The sequence below is a fragment of the Megalobrama amblycephala genome, linkage group LG2 (assembly GCF_018812025.1).
Source record: "Megalobrama amblycephala isolate DHTTF-2021 linkage group LG2, ASM1881202v1, whole genome shotgun sequence".
Taxonomy (NCBI): Eukaryota; Metazoa; Chordata; class Actinopteri; order Cypriniformes; family Xenocyprididae; genus Megalobrama; species Megalobrama amblycephala.
In genome coordinates, this window is record NC_063045.1 from 2257681 (window position 1) to 2270284 (window position 12604).

A 12604-nucleotide genomic window follows, 5' to 3' on the forward strand; every position below is an offset into this window, starting at 1 on the left:
AAAGCGATATGGTTTTGTAAGAAAAATATCCATTAAAACTGTATAAATTCAGATAAGTAGCTTATGGTAGACAACCCAATTTGTGCACAATGTAATGACGAATGGAAGAGGAGCTTATATTTGTTGCAAGTTTGGTGCAAGTCGTCCACCAGAAGCTAGTTATTTGAATTTATAAAGTTTTAAATATGGATATTTTTCTAGCACAAATGCATTGCTTCACTTCAGAAGGCCTTTATTAACCCCCTGGAGTCGTTTGGATTACTTTTTGTATGGATGGATGCATTATTTTTGGCTTCAAAATGCAGCTCCTCATTCACAACCATTATAAAACTTGGAGGACTAAGGATATGTTTAAATATATCTCAGATTGTGTTTGCCTGAAAAAAGATAGTCATTTACTATTCCTTTAAGAGACCAATGTTTTGCTGACCTTTAAAGATGGTGCAGAAAGCAAAAGCTTGTGTTATAATTTAATCAGTTTTTTCAGGTACTTCTACCTTGGGTTGTTTCAGCAAGTGTATAATGTAAATGCAGATGTCGGATATGGGTCACTTTTAAAAGATGTAAAAAATCGGAATTGGGCTTTAAGACCTGTTGTGTAAATGCAGCCTAAATGAAATCCCAAAGGGTCAAGGCGTGTCTGGTTAACATGGTCTGTTAGGCCCTGCTGTTAGAAGTTGTACCATTATATGAGCGAAAGCACCTTTTATTTACATTGACAGTCTTTCATTCATAGTATATTGTAGTTTCAAAGATTTAAACATCTTAAAAGAGACTCTGAATGAGCTGTAATATAAAGTGATTAGTCACATGGTATTATGAGTCAAGTGTCACGCTACACGAGCACACAGACAAAAGCTGTAACAACTGGGAAAAAGCCATTAAACTTGTTGAAAATGGCACTTTTTTTTATTTAATTTAGTTTTTTTCTGAAAATGAGCATATTTGAGCCAAACCTATGTCACCGAACAGATCAAGGACTTAAACTACTACTTTGGAAAAATGTGTAATGATGCACATAAAAAAAATGAGTAAATATCCTTTGGGCTGCAGCACACATGTATTGTATTTACTGAAAATATATTTTACATTATAGGAGACGTGTAGTAGTAGCAGCATTGCAACTTTTAGTTAAACTAAAACTTACCTCTGAACATTTATATGAAAATACAAACATTAAAACAGTGAATCACACATTGTATTTATTCTTAAAATAGCTGTGGAAGGTGTGATATCAAGAAATGTTTTTAGAAATGACTTCAGCTTCTCGTGCTAGAGCTGGAAATAACACTGAACTTTAGCACTTCTTATCTGCAGAATCGCGTCATTTAGTTTTTAAGGTTACTGTTCACAAATAACACCTCAATTTTCTCCTGCGGTGAAAAAACATTGCAGAGCAAAGAGGACACTGACAACATGCCAGGCAAACAAGACTGAGCAGGTTACTTTTGATATGAAACAGTCTCAACATTCATAGTATATGATATTTTCATATTTTGCAGTAATTTCACTGTTTGATGTGATATCTTTTTTGTTTGTTTTTTGACAAACTCCAACATTAATGTTTTTTTTTTTGTGGTAAAGCTGTGTTCTGGGCAGAAGTCAAACAGTGAACATTGTATGTAAAGTAGTGGAAAAACACCCTAAAACCACACGCTAACTTGATAATCTTGACACCAAAATAAACACGTGCAAACTGACATTAACTACTGACGTACCATAGACATGCTTATGCAGAAAGCGGTCCAGCAGATCAAACCACATCTCTGTACAGATGAAAATTATTCCGACCACAGCAGATCATATTTTTGACACTCAAACTGAGCTGATGAAGCCTCAAACTGCGTTCTAAAAAAAGTTCACCGTGGTCGTGGAGTGTCAACGGCAGCAGTGTGACATTTTATATAATATATATCAGAGGTCGCGAAACTTAACCGAAAATTTTCTGTCAATGATGGATTTTTTTTAGCAGTGACGGAAAAAATCTGCAGCCCGTCCTTCATTTTGACAGATTATGTAGCTTCTAACTGTAATTCCCATCCCTGTCCAGTAGGTGGTGATGCGCTCCAGTGTGGCAGGGCAGCAGAGCGCGAGTTCAGTCTCCAGAATAAAGGTGCGTTCACGCGGCCTCGTAATTCCTGTAGTTACGAGATTCTAGCTTGTAAAAAGCGTTCATTTCCTCGTAGAGCTCGTAATTATACACAAATCCGCCGCGAACTCTATGGGCGCCGCCATCTTGCCTGCCGCCATTACTGCGTGCCTGCGAAGTGTGACGGTGTGACACTTGCCGGTGCCCTCTAATGACATTTCAATTATTAAAGCGCATCCTGCTCATTAAAGAAAATGTCTGGTGAAAGGGAACATGGGTAGATGATGTCAGGCAGTGGCCAAAACTTACCGATAAAGGTAATTTATTGACAACATAATGTAATAATGTAAAAATGTAATGTAATGTAATTAAGAAGTGTATTAATTGATGACAACAATAAAACCGAACGCTGTCATTACTAGCTGTGTTTCTAATATGTTCACAAGCTTCACAGTTTCAAATAATTATTAGCCATCCTTAAAAATATTCTTGTTTGCCATAACCCGACCGACCCTGTCAATTTAGGACCGACCCAATTAATTATTTTTTCCCCTTTTAGTCCGACCGACTTGCCGATTGTAATTGCGTTAAGACCCACGGATTTTTTTTTACTCTTCAAACAGCTAATACAAATGCAATAAAATGTGAGACACACGCAATTGACGCTTTTCACACGCTCTCACGCCACACATCCATTTTCTCACGCACAGAAAAATCGCGAAGTAAAGAGGACACAGAGACCGACAGACTAGACAGAGCAGGTTACTTATGATAGAAAAAAATCTCAGCTCTCAGATTCTGTCAATTTTATAACGAAATTCAAACAATAAATACCGTTTTGGTGCTTGTAAATGTGACATGCTAGAAATACAGATTAAAAAATATTACAACATCAAACGACGTATGTTATGTTCTTGTAAACATGTTTTTCAAAATGGATTTATGTATTCACACTTACCTTCGTCTGAGGTAAATCTCTCAGAAATGACCGAGCTGTCAGCTAGCAGCTCCTCACACAGAACCTGTTTTGGCTGATATGTGTACTGTATTACATCTTTATTATATTTTTACTTATATCATTAAATAAAGTTGTTATTATAATAAAAAATGCATTATATTTAAATTGTTATTTTTAAATAATACTGCTGATAGGGCTCTCTGTATGTTTACAGCATTAAGTTAGGTGAGTTGTTTTTTTCTTGAGAAAAATTAATGCCTACCTTGTGTAGCCTAGCTAATATTTATCCAAATGAGTCAATATTAAATCAAATCACAATAATAATTAAATAATAATAATTGAATAAAAATAATAAAAAAGTGTAGCTTACCAGAAATTGTAGCCTACCATGTAAACATTGTAACATGTCACTGAACCTAATAAAATTCAGCTTAGTTACTAAAATGTTTTGACAATCACAATACACTTAATGTGATGCAATAAAAAAAATGTTTTACATTTTTTACGACCTACCGACCATTTTTTATTTTTTTGGCTGTTATGGCAAACCAAAATATTTTTAAGGATGGCCTTAGCCACGACCAGTTGTAGCAATAAAATACATGTTCTTCTAGGTATTCAAGATTATTTTATTAATCATCTGGCATGCGATGAGCCATCTCAGTTATGTGTTTCATCCACTTTTGACGCACATCTTGGTCCTCCGCTCGACCACGAACTCTGTGCAATCCGTATGGCAGTAAACATGGGCAGTCAATGTGCGACAAAGCTTCGTGGATTACACAAACGGTTTTATTCCAGGCCTGTAGTTTTGTGCTGTTGTTAAAACAACCAACCACACAACACGCTCTGCCCGGCATCACTGGACAGCATACTTACTAAAAAAACTATATAGCTAACATCTGCTACAGCCTACGGGACCAACACGCTACTTCTGCTACTTCCTTAGCAGCAAGGCACGCAGTAATGGCGGCACTGCTTTACTTCCGTGTTTCGCCGGATTTGTCTATAGCTTGTAAGCTGGGAGTTTTCTGAAAGCTCCCACATGTACCACCTGACCGCTGTAGATACATTTAGGCGTTGACAGTGGTGCCATGGAAACGCATAATTCCCAGTCCAAGGACCAAAAGGACGTGAACAGCTCCGAATATAACGCCACGTGTTGTCATTTCAAGATTCCGGTAAATATGAGGTGGCGTGAATGTACCTTTAAATGAAAACGATGCGCTTGATTACACACAGACTAGCACCCACAATTTTATAATAATAAAGTTACTCAGGGGCGGAGCCAGACATTGTAAACATCTGGGGCTTAGCCCAAATCAATATTTGTCCAATGACATTTTAATTTTCTGTTAACAGCTTTACTGACATGAAAGGAGCTTTTGTTGTAGTATTGTTGTTCTGAAAATGTACATTATTTGGCACTGTAATTTGTAAAAGTTTGTTGGGTGTACCTCCTCTAGGGGGGTCCTGGGGCATGCCCCCCCGGTAGAAAATTTTGTACATTTTAAGGTTAAATGCATCAATCTGGTGCACTTTGAGAGCTCAAAAACTTAAAAGCTTAAGCCATACAGTGTGCACATTGAACAAAGAAACAGCATTGACCTGTACCTGGACATTAAAGAGGGCACAAACATCTTTATAGTTGTGATATAAAGTCTCAGTCTACATTGTTTTTGGATGCCAAACAATTATTAATAAAATAATAATGTTTTAATATTATATAATTATTCATGACAGCAATTTCCATATCTATTAACTGACAACATGCCTGGCAAACAAGACTGAGCAGGTTACTTTTGATATGAAACAGTCTCAACATTCATAGTATATGATATTTTCATATTTTGCAGTAATTTCACTGTTTGATGTGATATCTTTTTTGTTTGTTTTTTGACAAACTCCAACATTAATGTTTTTTTTTTTGTGGTAAAGCTGTGTTCTGGGCAGAAGTCAAACAGTGAACATTGTATGTAAAGTAGTGGAAAAACACCCTAAAACCACACGCTAACTTGATAATCTTGACACCAAAATAAACACGTGCAAACTGACATTAACTACTGACGTACATAGACATGCTTATGCAGAAAGCGGTCCAGCAGATCAAACCACATCTCTGTACAGATGAAAATTATTCCGACCACAGCAGATCATATTTTTGACACTCAAACTGAGCTGATGAAGCCTCAAACTGCGTCTAAAAAAAGTTCACCGCGGTCGTGGAGTGTCAACGGCAGCAGTGTGACATTTTATATAATATATATTAGAGGTCTCGAAACTTAACCGAAAATTTTCTGTCAATGATGGATTTTTTTTAGCAGTGACGGAAAAAATCTGCAGCCCGTCCTTCATTTTGACAGATTATGTAGCTTCTAACTGTAATTCCCATCCCTGTCCAGTAGGTGGTGATGCGCTCCAGTGTGGCAGGGCAGCAGAGCGCGAGTTCAGTCTCCAGAATAAAGGTGCGTTCACGCGGCCTCGTAATTCCTGTAGTTACGAGATTCTAGCTTGTAAAAAGCGTTCATTTCCTCGTAGAGCTCGTAATTATACACAAATCCGCCGCGAACTCTATGGGCGCCGCCATCTTGCCTGCCGCCATTACTGCGTGCCTGCGAAGTGTGACGGTGTGACACTTGCCGGTGCCCTCTAATGACATTTCAATTATTAAAGCGCATCCTGCTCATTAAAGAAAATGTCTGGTGAAAGGGAACATGGGTAGATGATGTCAGGCAGTGGCCAAAACTTACCGATAAAGGTAATTTATTGACAACATAATGTAATAATGTAAAAATGTAATGTAATGTAATTAAGAAGTGTATTAATTGATGACAACAATAAAACCGAACGCTGTCATTACTAGCTGTGTTTCTAATATGTTCACAAGCTTCACAGTTTCAAATAATTATTAGGCCATCCTTAAAAATATTCTTGTTTGCCATAACCCGACCGACCCTGTCAATTTAGGACCGACCCAATTAATTATTTTTTCCCCTTTTAGTCCGACCGACTTGCCGATTGTAATTGCGTTAAGACCCACGGATTTTTTTTTACTCTTCAAACAGCTAATACAAATGCAATAAAATGTGAGACACACGCAATTGACGCTTTTCACACGCTCTCACGCCACACATCCATTTTCTCACGCACAGAAAAATCGCGAAGTAAAGAGGACACAGAGACCGACAGACTAGACAGAGCAGGTTACTTATGATAGAAAAAAATCTCAGCTCTCAGATTCTGTCAATTTTATAACGAAATTCAAACAATAAATACCGTTTTGGTGCTTGTAAATGTGACATGCTAGAAATACAGATTAAAAAATATTACAACATCAAACGACGTATGTTATGTTCTTGTAAACATGTTTTTCAAAATGGATTTATGTATTCACACTTACCTTCGTCTGAGGTAAATCTCTCAGAAATGACCGAGCTGTCAGCTAGCAGCTCCTCACACAGAACCTGTTTTGGCTGATATGTGTACTGTATTACATCTTTATTATATTTTTACTTATATCATTAAATAAAGTTGTTATTATAATAAAAAATGCATTATATTTAAATTGTTATTTTTAAATAATACTGCTGATAGGGCTCTCTGTATGTTTACAGCATTAAGTTAGGTGAGTTGTTTTTTTCTTGAGAAAAATTAATGCCTACCTTGTGTAGCCTAGCTAATATTTATCCAAATGAGTCAATATTAAATCAAATCACAATAATAATTAAATAATAATAATTGAATAAAAATAATAAAAAAGTGTAGCTTACCAGAAATTGTAGCCTACCATGTAAACATTGTAACATGTCACTGAACCTAATAAAATTCAGCTTAGTTACTAAAATGTTTTGACAATCACAATACACTTAATGTGATGCAATAAAAAAAATGTTTTACATTTTTTACGACCTACCGACCATTTTTTATTTTTTTGGCTGTTATGGCAAACCAAAATATTTTTAAGGATGGCCTTAGCCACGACCAGTTGTAGCAATAAAATACATGTTCTTCTAGGTATTCAAGATTATTTTATTAATCATCTGGCATGCGATGAGCCATCTCAGTTATGTGTTTCATCCACTTTTGACGCACATCTTGGTCCTCCGCTCGACCACGAACTCTGTGCAATCCGTATGGCAGTAAACATGGGCAGTCAATGTGCGACAAAGCTTCGTGGATTACACAAACGGTTTTATTCCAGGCCTGTAGTTTTGTGCTGTTGTTAAAACAACCAACCACACAACACGCTCTGCCCGGCATCACTGGACAGCATACTTACTAAAAAAACTATATAGCTAACATCTGCTACAGCCTACGGGACCAACACGCTACTTCTGCTACTTCCTTAGCAGCAAGGCACGCAGTAATGGCGGCACTGCTTTACTTCCGTGTTTCGCCGGATTTGTCTATAGCTTGTAAGCTGGGAGTTTTCTGAAAGCTCCCACATGTACCACCTGACCGCTGTAGATACATTTAGGCGTTGACAGTGGTGCCATGGAAACGCATAATTCCCAGTCCAAGGACCAAAAGGACGTGAACAGCTCCGAATATAACGCCACGTGTTGTCATTTCAAGATTCCGGTAAATATGAGGTGGCGTGAATGTACCTTTAAATGAAAACGATGCGCTTGATTACACACAGACTAGCACCCACAATTTTATAATAATAAAGTTACTCAGGGGCGGAGCCAGACATTGTAAACATCTGGGGCTTAGCCCAAATCAATATTTGTCCAATGACATTTTAATTTTCTGTTAACAGCTTTACTGACATGAAAGGAGCTTTTGTTGTAGTATTGTTGTTCTGAAAATGTACATTATTTGGCACTGTAATTTGTAAAAGTTTGTTGGGTGTACCTCCTCTAGGGGGGTCCTGGGGCATGCCCCCCCCCCCCCCCCCCCCCCGGTAGAAAATTTTGTACATTTTAAGGTTAAATGCATCAATCTGGTGCACTTTGAGAGCTCAAAAACTTAAAAGCTTAAGCCATACAGTGTGCACATTGAACAAAGAAACAGCATTGACCTGTACCTGGACATTAAAGAGGGCACAAACATCTTTATAGTTGTGATATAAAGTCTCAGTCTACATTGTTTTTGGATGCCAAACAATTATTAATAAAATAATAATGTTTTAATATTATATAATTATTCATGACAGCAATTTCCATATCTATTGTAACACATGCACTCTAAGTTAGTAACTAATACAATTTTATTAGTTACTAACTTTACACAACAGTATAGGGAAATTACAACACTTTTGTACTAATTTCTTTTTAAAAGATAAATCCTTGAGATTTTATTTTGATCACCAGCTGATCGCCTGCGCAAATTTTGCTGTTTTATAAAGGCACAAAGCCATATCACGGTTTCGATTTTAGTTCGTTGGTAAAATACAACGTATAGAGACCATTTAAGCTTTGTATGTTTTAAATTTTCGGTTTATGATGAAACGGTGGCGGCGGCACAGGGTCATTGGGAAACACTGAATGAATGTTTAGCTGACAAATGTGCTAAAATTGTAATCAGCTGTTATATCCTATCCAACCGGACCGAACGAGGGTCTCGAGGCCTACCGCTGGTCTTAACGGCTCTGCTCTGAGTGAGTGACAGGAGGCGCGTCTGTGTTCAGCTGCGGTGTGCGTGAACGCGCTGTTGGAGAGAAGAGAAAGCGCTGCCGGTGTATGGGTAGGCTACCTTTGACGAATACTGTAGAAAAGCGACATTGAACTGTTTAACATATTTTAATAGAGAAAAATTATGTTTTGAGAGCACTGTTAAGAAAGCTCAAACCTGAAAGATTCGGGCTTTTGGGAAAGCATTCGGGGCTCCAGCCCCCTTAGCCCACCCCTAGCGCCGCCCTTAGTTACTTAGTTACTTACATAATCAAGTTTTGTTATTTTTCTTGCTCACTATAAGTTTATGGTCAACGAATGGCTTTTCTGTTACGTGACATTGTTTGCAACACTGATTGAACTGACCTGATACACATTTAGGTAAGCTACTGTATCTTTCAACATATTTTTTGATTTTCATTCATGTTTATTTCATTCTGTACAGTAGTAAAGAGGAAAGGATGATCGCGTTCACTCACAATCCGTGACAAGTGTTCAAGATGAAAACTGAAAAGTGACGCAGTCTTTGATCAACTTAATTTTCATAATATCAATAAATGCATAGCTAGGCATATTTGCTTATCCTGTAAGTCTGTGAATAAAAATTAAAATGTGGGCGAAATCAGAAGCTTTTAAATGACTTATCGAAATATAAACATTCAAATGACCAGACCCCGCCCCCCCTTTGGACCCCATCACCGCAACACCGGCGGTTGTTGGTGATTTACCACCGCGGTAGTAAAAATTTGCCACCTAGTTGTAACCAGGGGTGGCGCCAGGGGTGGGCTAAGGGGGCTGGAGCCCCGAATGTTTTTCCAAAAGCCCCGAATCTTTCAGGTTTGAGGTTTCTTAACAGTGCTGTCAAAATATAATTTTTCTAAACATATCTCTCTATTAAAATATGTTAAACAGTTCAATGCCGCTTTTCTACAGAATCCAACCATACACCTGCAGTGCTTTCTCTCTCTTCTCTCCAACAGCGCGTTCACGCACACCGCAGTTGTACAAATCTGACTGCTAAAATTATACAAAGACGCACAACATAAATTAAGAATATGATCTCACGATTTCTGTACTTTTCTTTTGTAGAATGTGAGATCAGCGTAAGTGATCTCTTTATCTTTATCTAAATCTGATTCATTATGTCAGGTTCTTGGGGGAGGGGAGGGTTAAATGTGTTAAATAATCATGATTACTGACCGAAATAGTTTTTAGTTGAAAAAAAAAATAAAATAAATTGTTCTTATGTCAATTGAAACATCAACTGCAAATCAAATCAATTACATTTCTGAAGATCTGAGCAGAGGATGACTAAACAACTCCAAAAACAGCTTTACCAGCTTCACTTTTTTATTGGTGCACCCAGAATGCACTGCAGCATGAAGCTATCCATGGGTTTCAAAGACGTCACTTCCGCTAAGCCCGCCGCCATATTTGTGACGGTCAGAGCTGTGCGCTCTGTTTAAGTCTATGGTGACAGCAGCTACAACTACCAGAGGAAGGCCAATGAAACACTCTCAGAAGGTTCACAACAAATTTACAATATGTCTGGGATATGTGGTGCTGTTAGCCGTTTCAACAGTCGTCAGAACTACAAATTTATTTGAACCCAAAGGAGTTAGATCGGCGGAATTATTGGCTTCATTCAGAAAGGACCACACCACTGGCAGCCAAACAGCAATGCACAACATTAATAACTGCTGGGACTGTCATTTACATAACATTATAATTGTATACAATATTGTATTAAAAATATTGTGAATTCTAGTTGCTGTGTTTCGGCGTGTTATTACAGGATGAACAAATTAACGACACGAGCTGACTACATTACTTAGTTCATATACATGCGTGCATGATTTTGTGCAAATATAAGTTGTAATATTATTTTTATTTTGTATTAATATCTGGATTATTTTATATAGGATGTGTTCCGTTGAGTTAATTAACTTTGTTTACGGGTTTTTATTCTCTTCAGCTTCAGCGTGCGCAGCTCAAACAGCAATGATTAAGTCATTAAAATGTTTACAGTAATATTAAAACTTTCATATTTTTTTTTAAAAAAATGATGCATTATTTTTAATAACTAGCTCTTATATTGTTCTCGTATTATATTCAGCAACACATGGTTTGATTAATAAGGATCACGAACAATAACAGATTTTTTTCTCAAATCATCTCATTTTGATAGTATTATTTGAGCTGCACGCGCTGAATGAACATCCGTAAAATGAAGCGCTTTAAGTTAATTAACTCAACGGAACACATCCTATATAGGGTAATTCATATATATTTATACAAGATAGACATAAAATTACAACTTATATTTGCACAAAATCATGCACGCATGTATTTGAACTAAGTAATGTAGTCAGCTCGCGTCGTGAATTTGTTCATCCTGTAATAACACGCCGAAACACAGCAACTAGAATTCACAATATTTTAATACAATATTGTATACAATTATAATGTTATGTAAATGACAGTCCCAGCAGTTATTAATGTTGTGCATTGCTGTTTGGCTGCCAGTGGTACGGTCCTTTCTGAATGAAGCCAATAATTCTGCCGATCTAACTCCTTTGGGATCAAATAAATTTGCAGTTCTGACGACTGTTGAAACGGCTAACAGCACCACATATCCCAGACATATTGTAAATTTGTTGTGAACCTTCTGAGAGCTTTTCGTTGGCCTTCCTCTGGTAGTTGTAGCTGCTGTCACCATAGACTTAAACAGAGCGCGCAGCTGTGACCGGTCACAAATATGGCGGCGATAGAATACAGTGACGTCACATGAAACCCATGGATTTGTTGATTGTCACCATTGTTGAGATTCATACACTGATTCTTGATGTCAGTGTGTGTCTGAATGACATTCTAAACATAATGTTCTGGGATGCTTGTTCATTTATAGATCAGTTCATCTATAAATGAATGCAGGAAAGTCTGTTTTAAGGGCTATGCGTCTCTGTGCCTTCTGCTTTTCCACATGGCCACATACTTGAGGGCAATAAACTAAGCCTTATCTGATTGGCCATGGGAGGGACTTGCAGGCCTCAGAGTGAGTTTTAAAGATGATTTGTTAAATATGACAAATAATTGTGTCTGATTTGTCTCAGTCGTTACAAGGCACAGACATGTACAGCACGAATGGAGCCAATCAATGTTCAGTAACCTTCACCACATGATCCAGGGAGTGATTGAGGGTCAGGTGACTTGCTCAAGGTTTGTGGGTAATGAGAGTGGAAGAGAGCGTTGTTCATTCACTCCTCCTACCTACATTTTCTCTGGTACTGAGACTCGAACATGAACATACAAAATACAGAGTTACAGGCACACTTATCCAGACAGAAACATAGTGTCCCTGCAAACAAGCCTGCACTGGCTCTTTCTCAGGAGCCCTGTGATGGCAGTCCTAAGCGGGCCCATAAAGAGCCAGTGCAGGCTTGTCAGATCCACTGTCTGGGTATTGAATACAGGGATACATATGGTTAGAGAGTCGAACATGTGTCAGGTTCGAATCTCTAATCATTAAGCCACAACTGCTCCTGTACTGAGCACTGTATGCCTGTAAACCTGTATTTTGTATTTTTATATACATATCTTTATTCTCATTAGTGCTAAAGTTAAATAAAGTTTACTCTGCTATCAAAGTTAAAGTATTAGTTTAGCTAACCCTTTCAAATAAAATTTTCCTGATAATTTACTCACCCCCATGTCATCCAAGATGTTCATGTCTTTCTTTCTTCATTCGAAAAGAAATGAAGGTTTTTGATGAAAACATTCCAGGATTATTCTCCTTAGGGCCGTTACATAGTCAACGCGAGAAACGCGAGCAAGCAACGCGAGCGACGCGCTCCCTTTCATAGTCTAAACAGTGGACGCAAGCGTCACGGGCGATGCGTGTATGCAATACACCGCTCACGCAACAGGGGGTAGTAGAGTCGG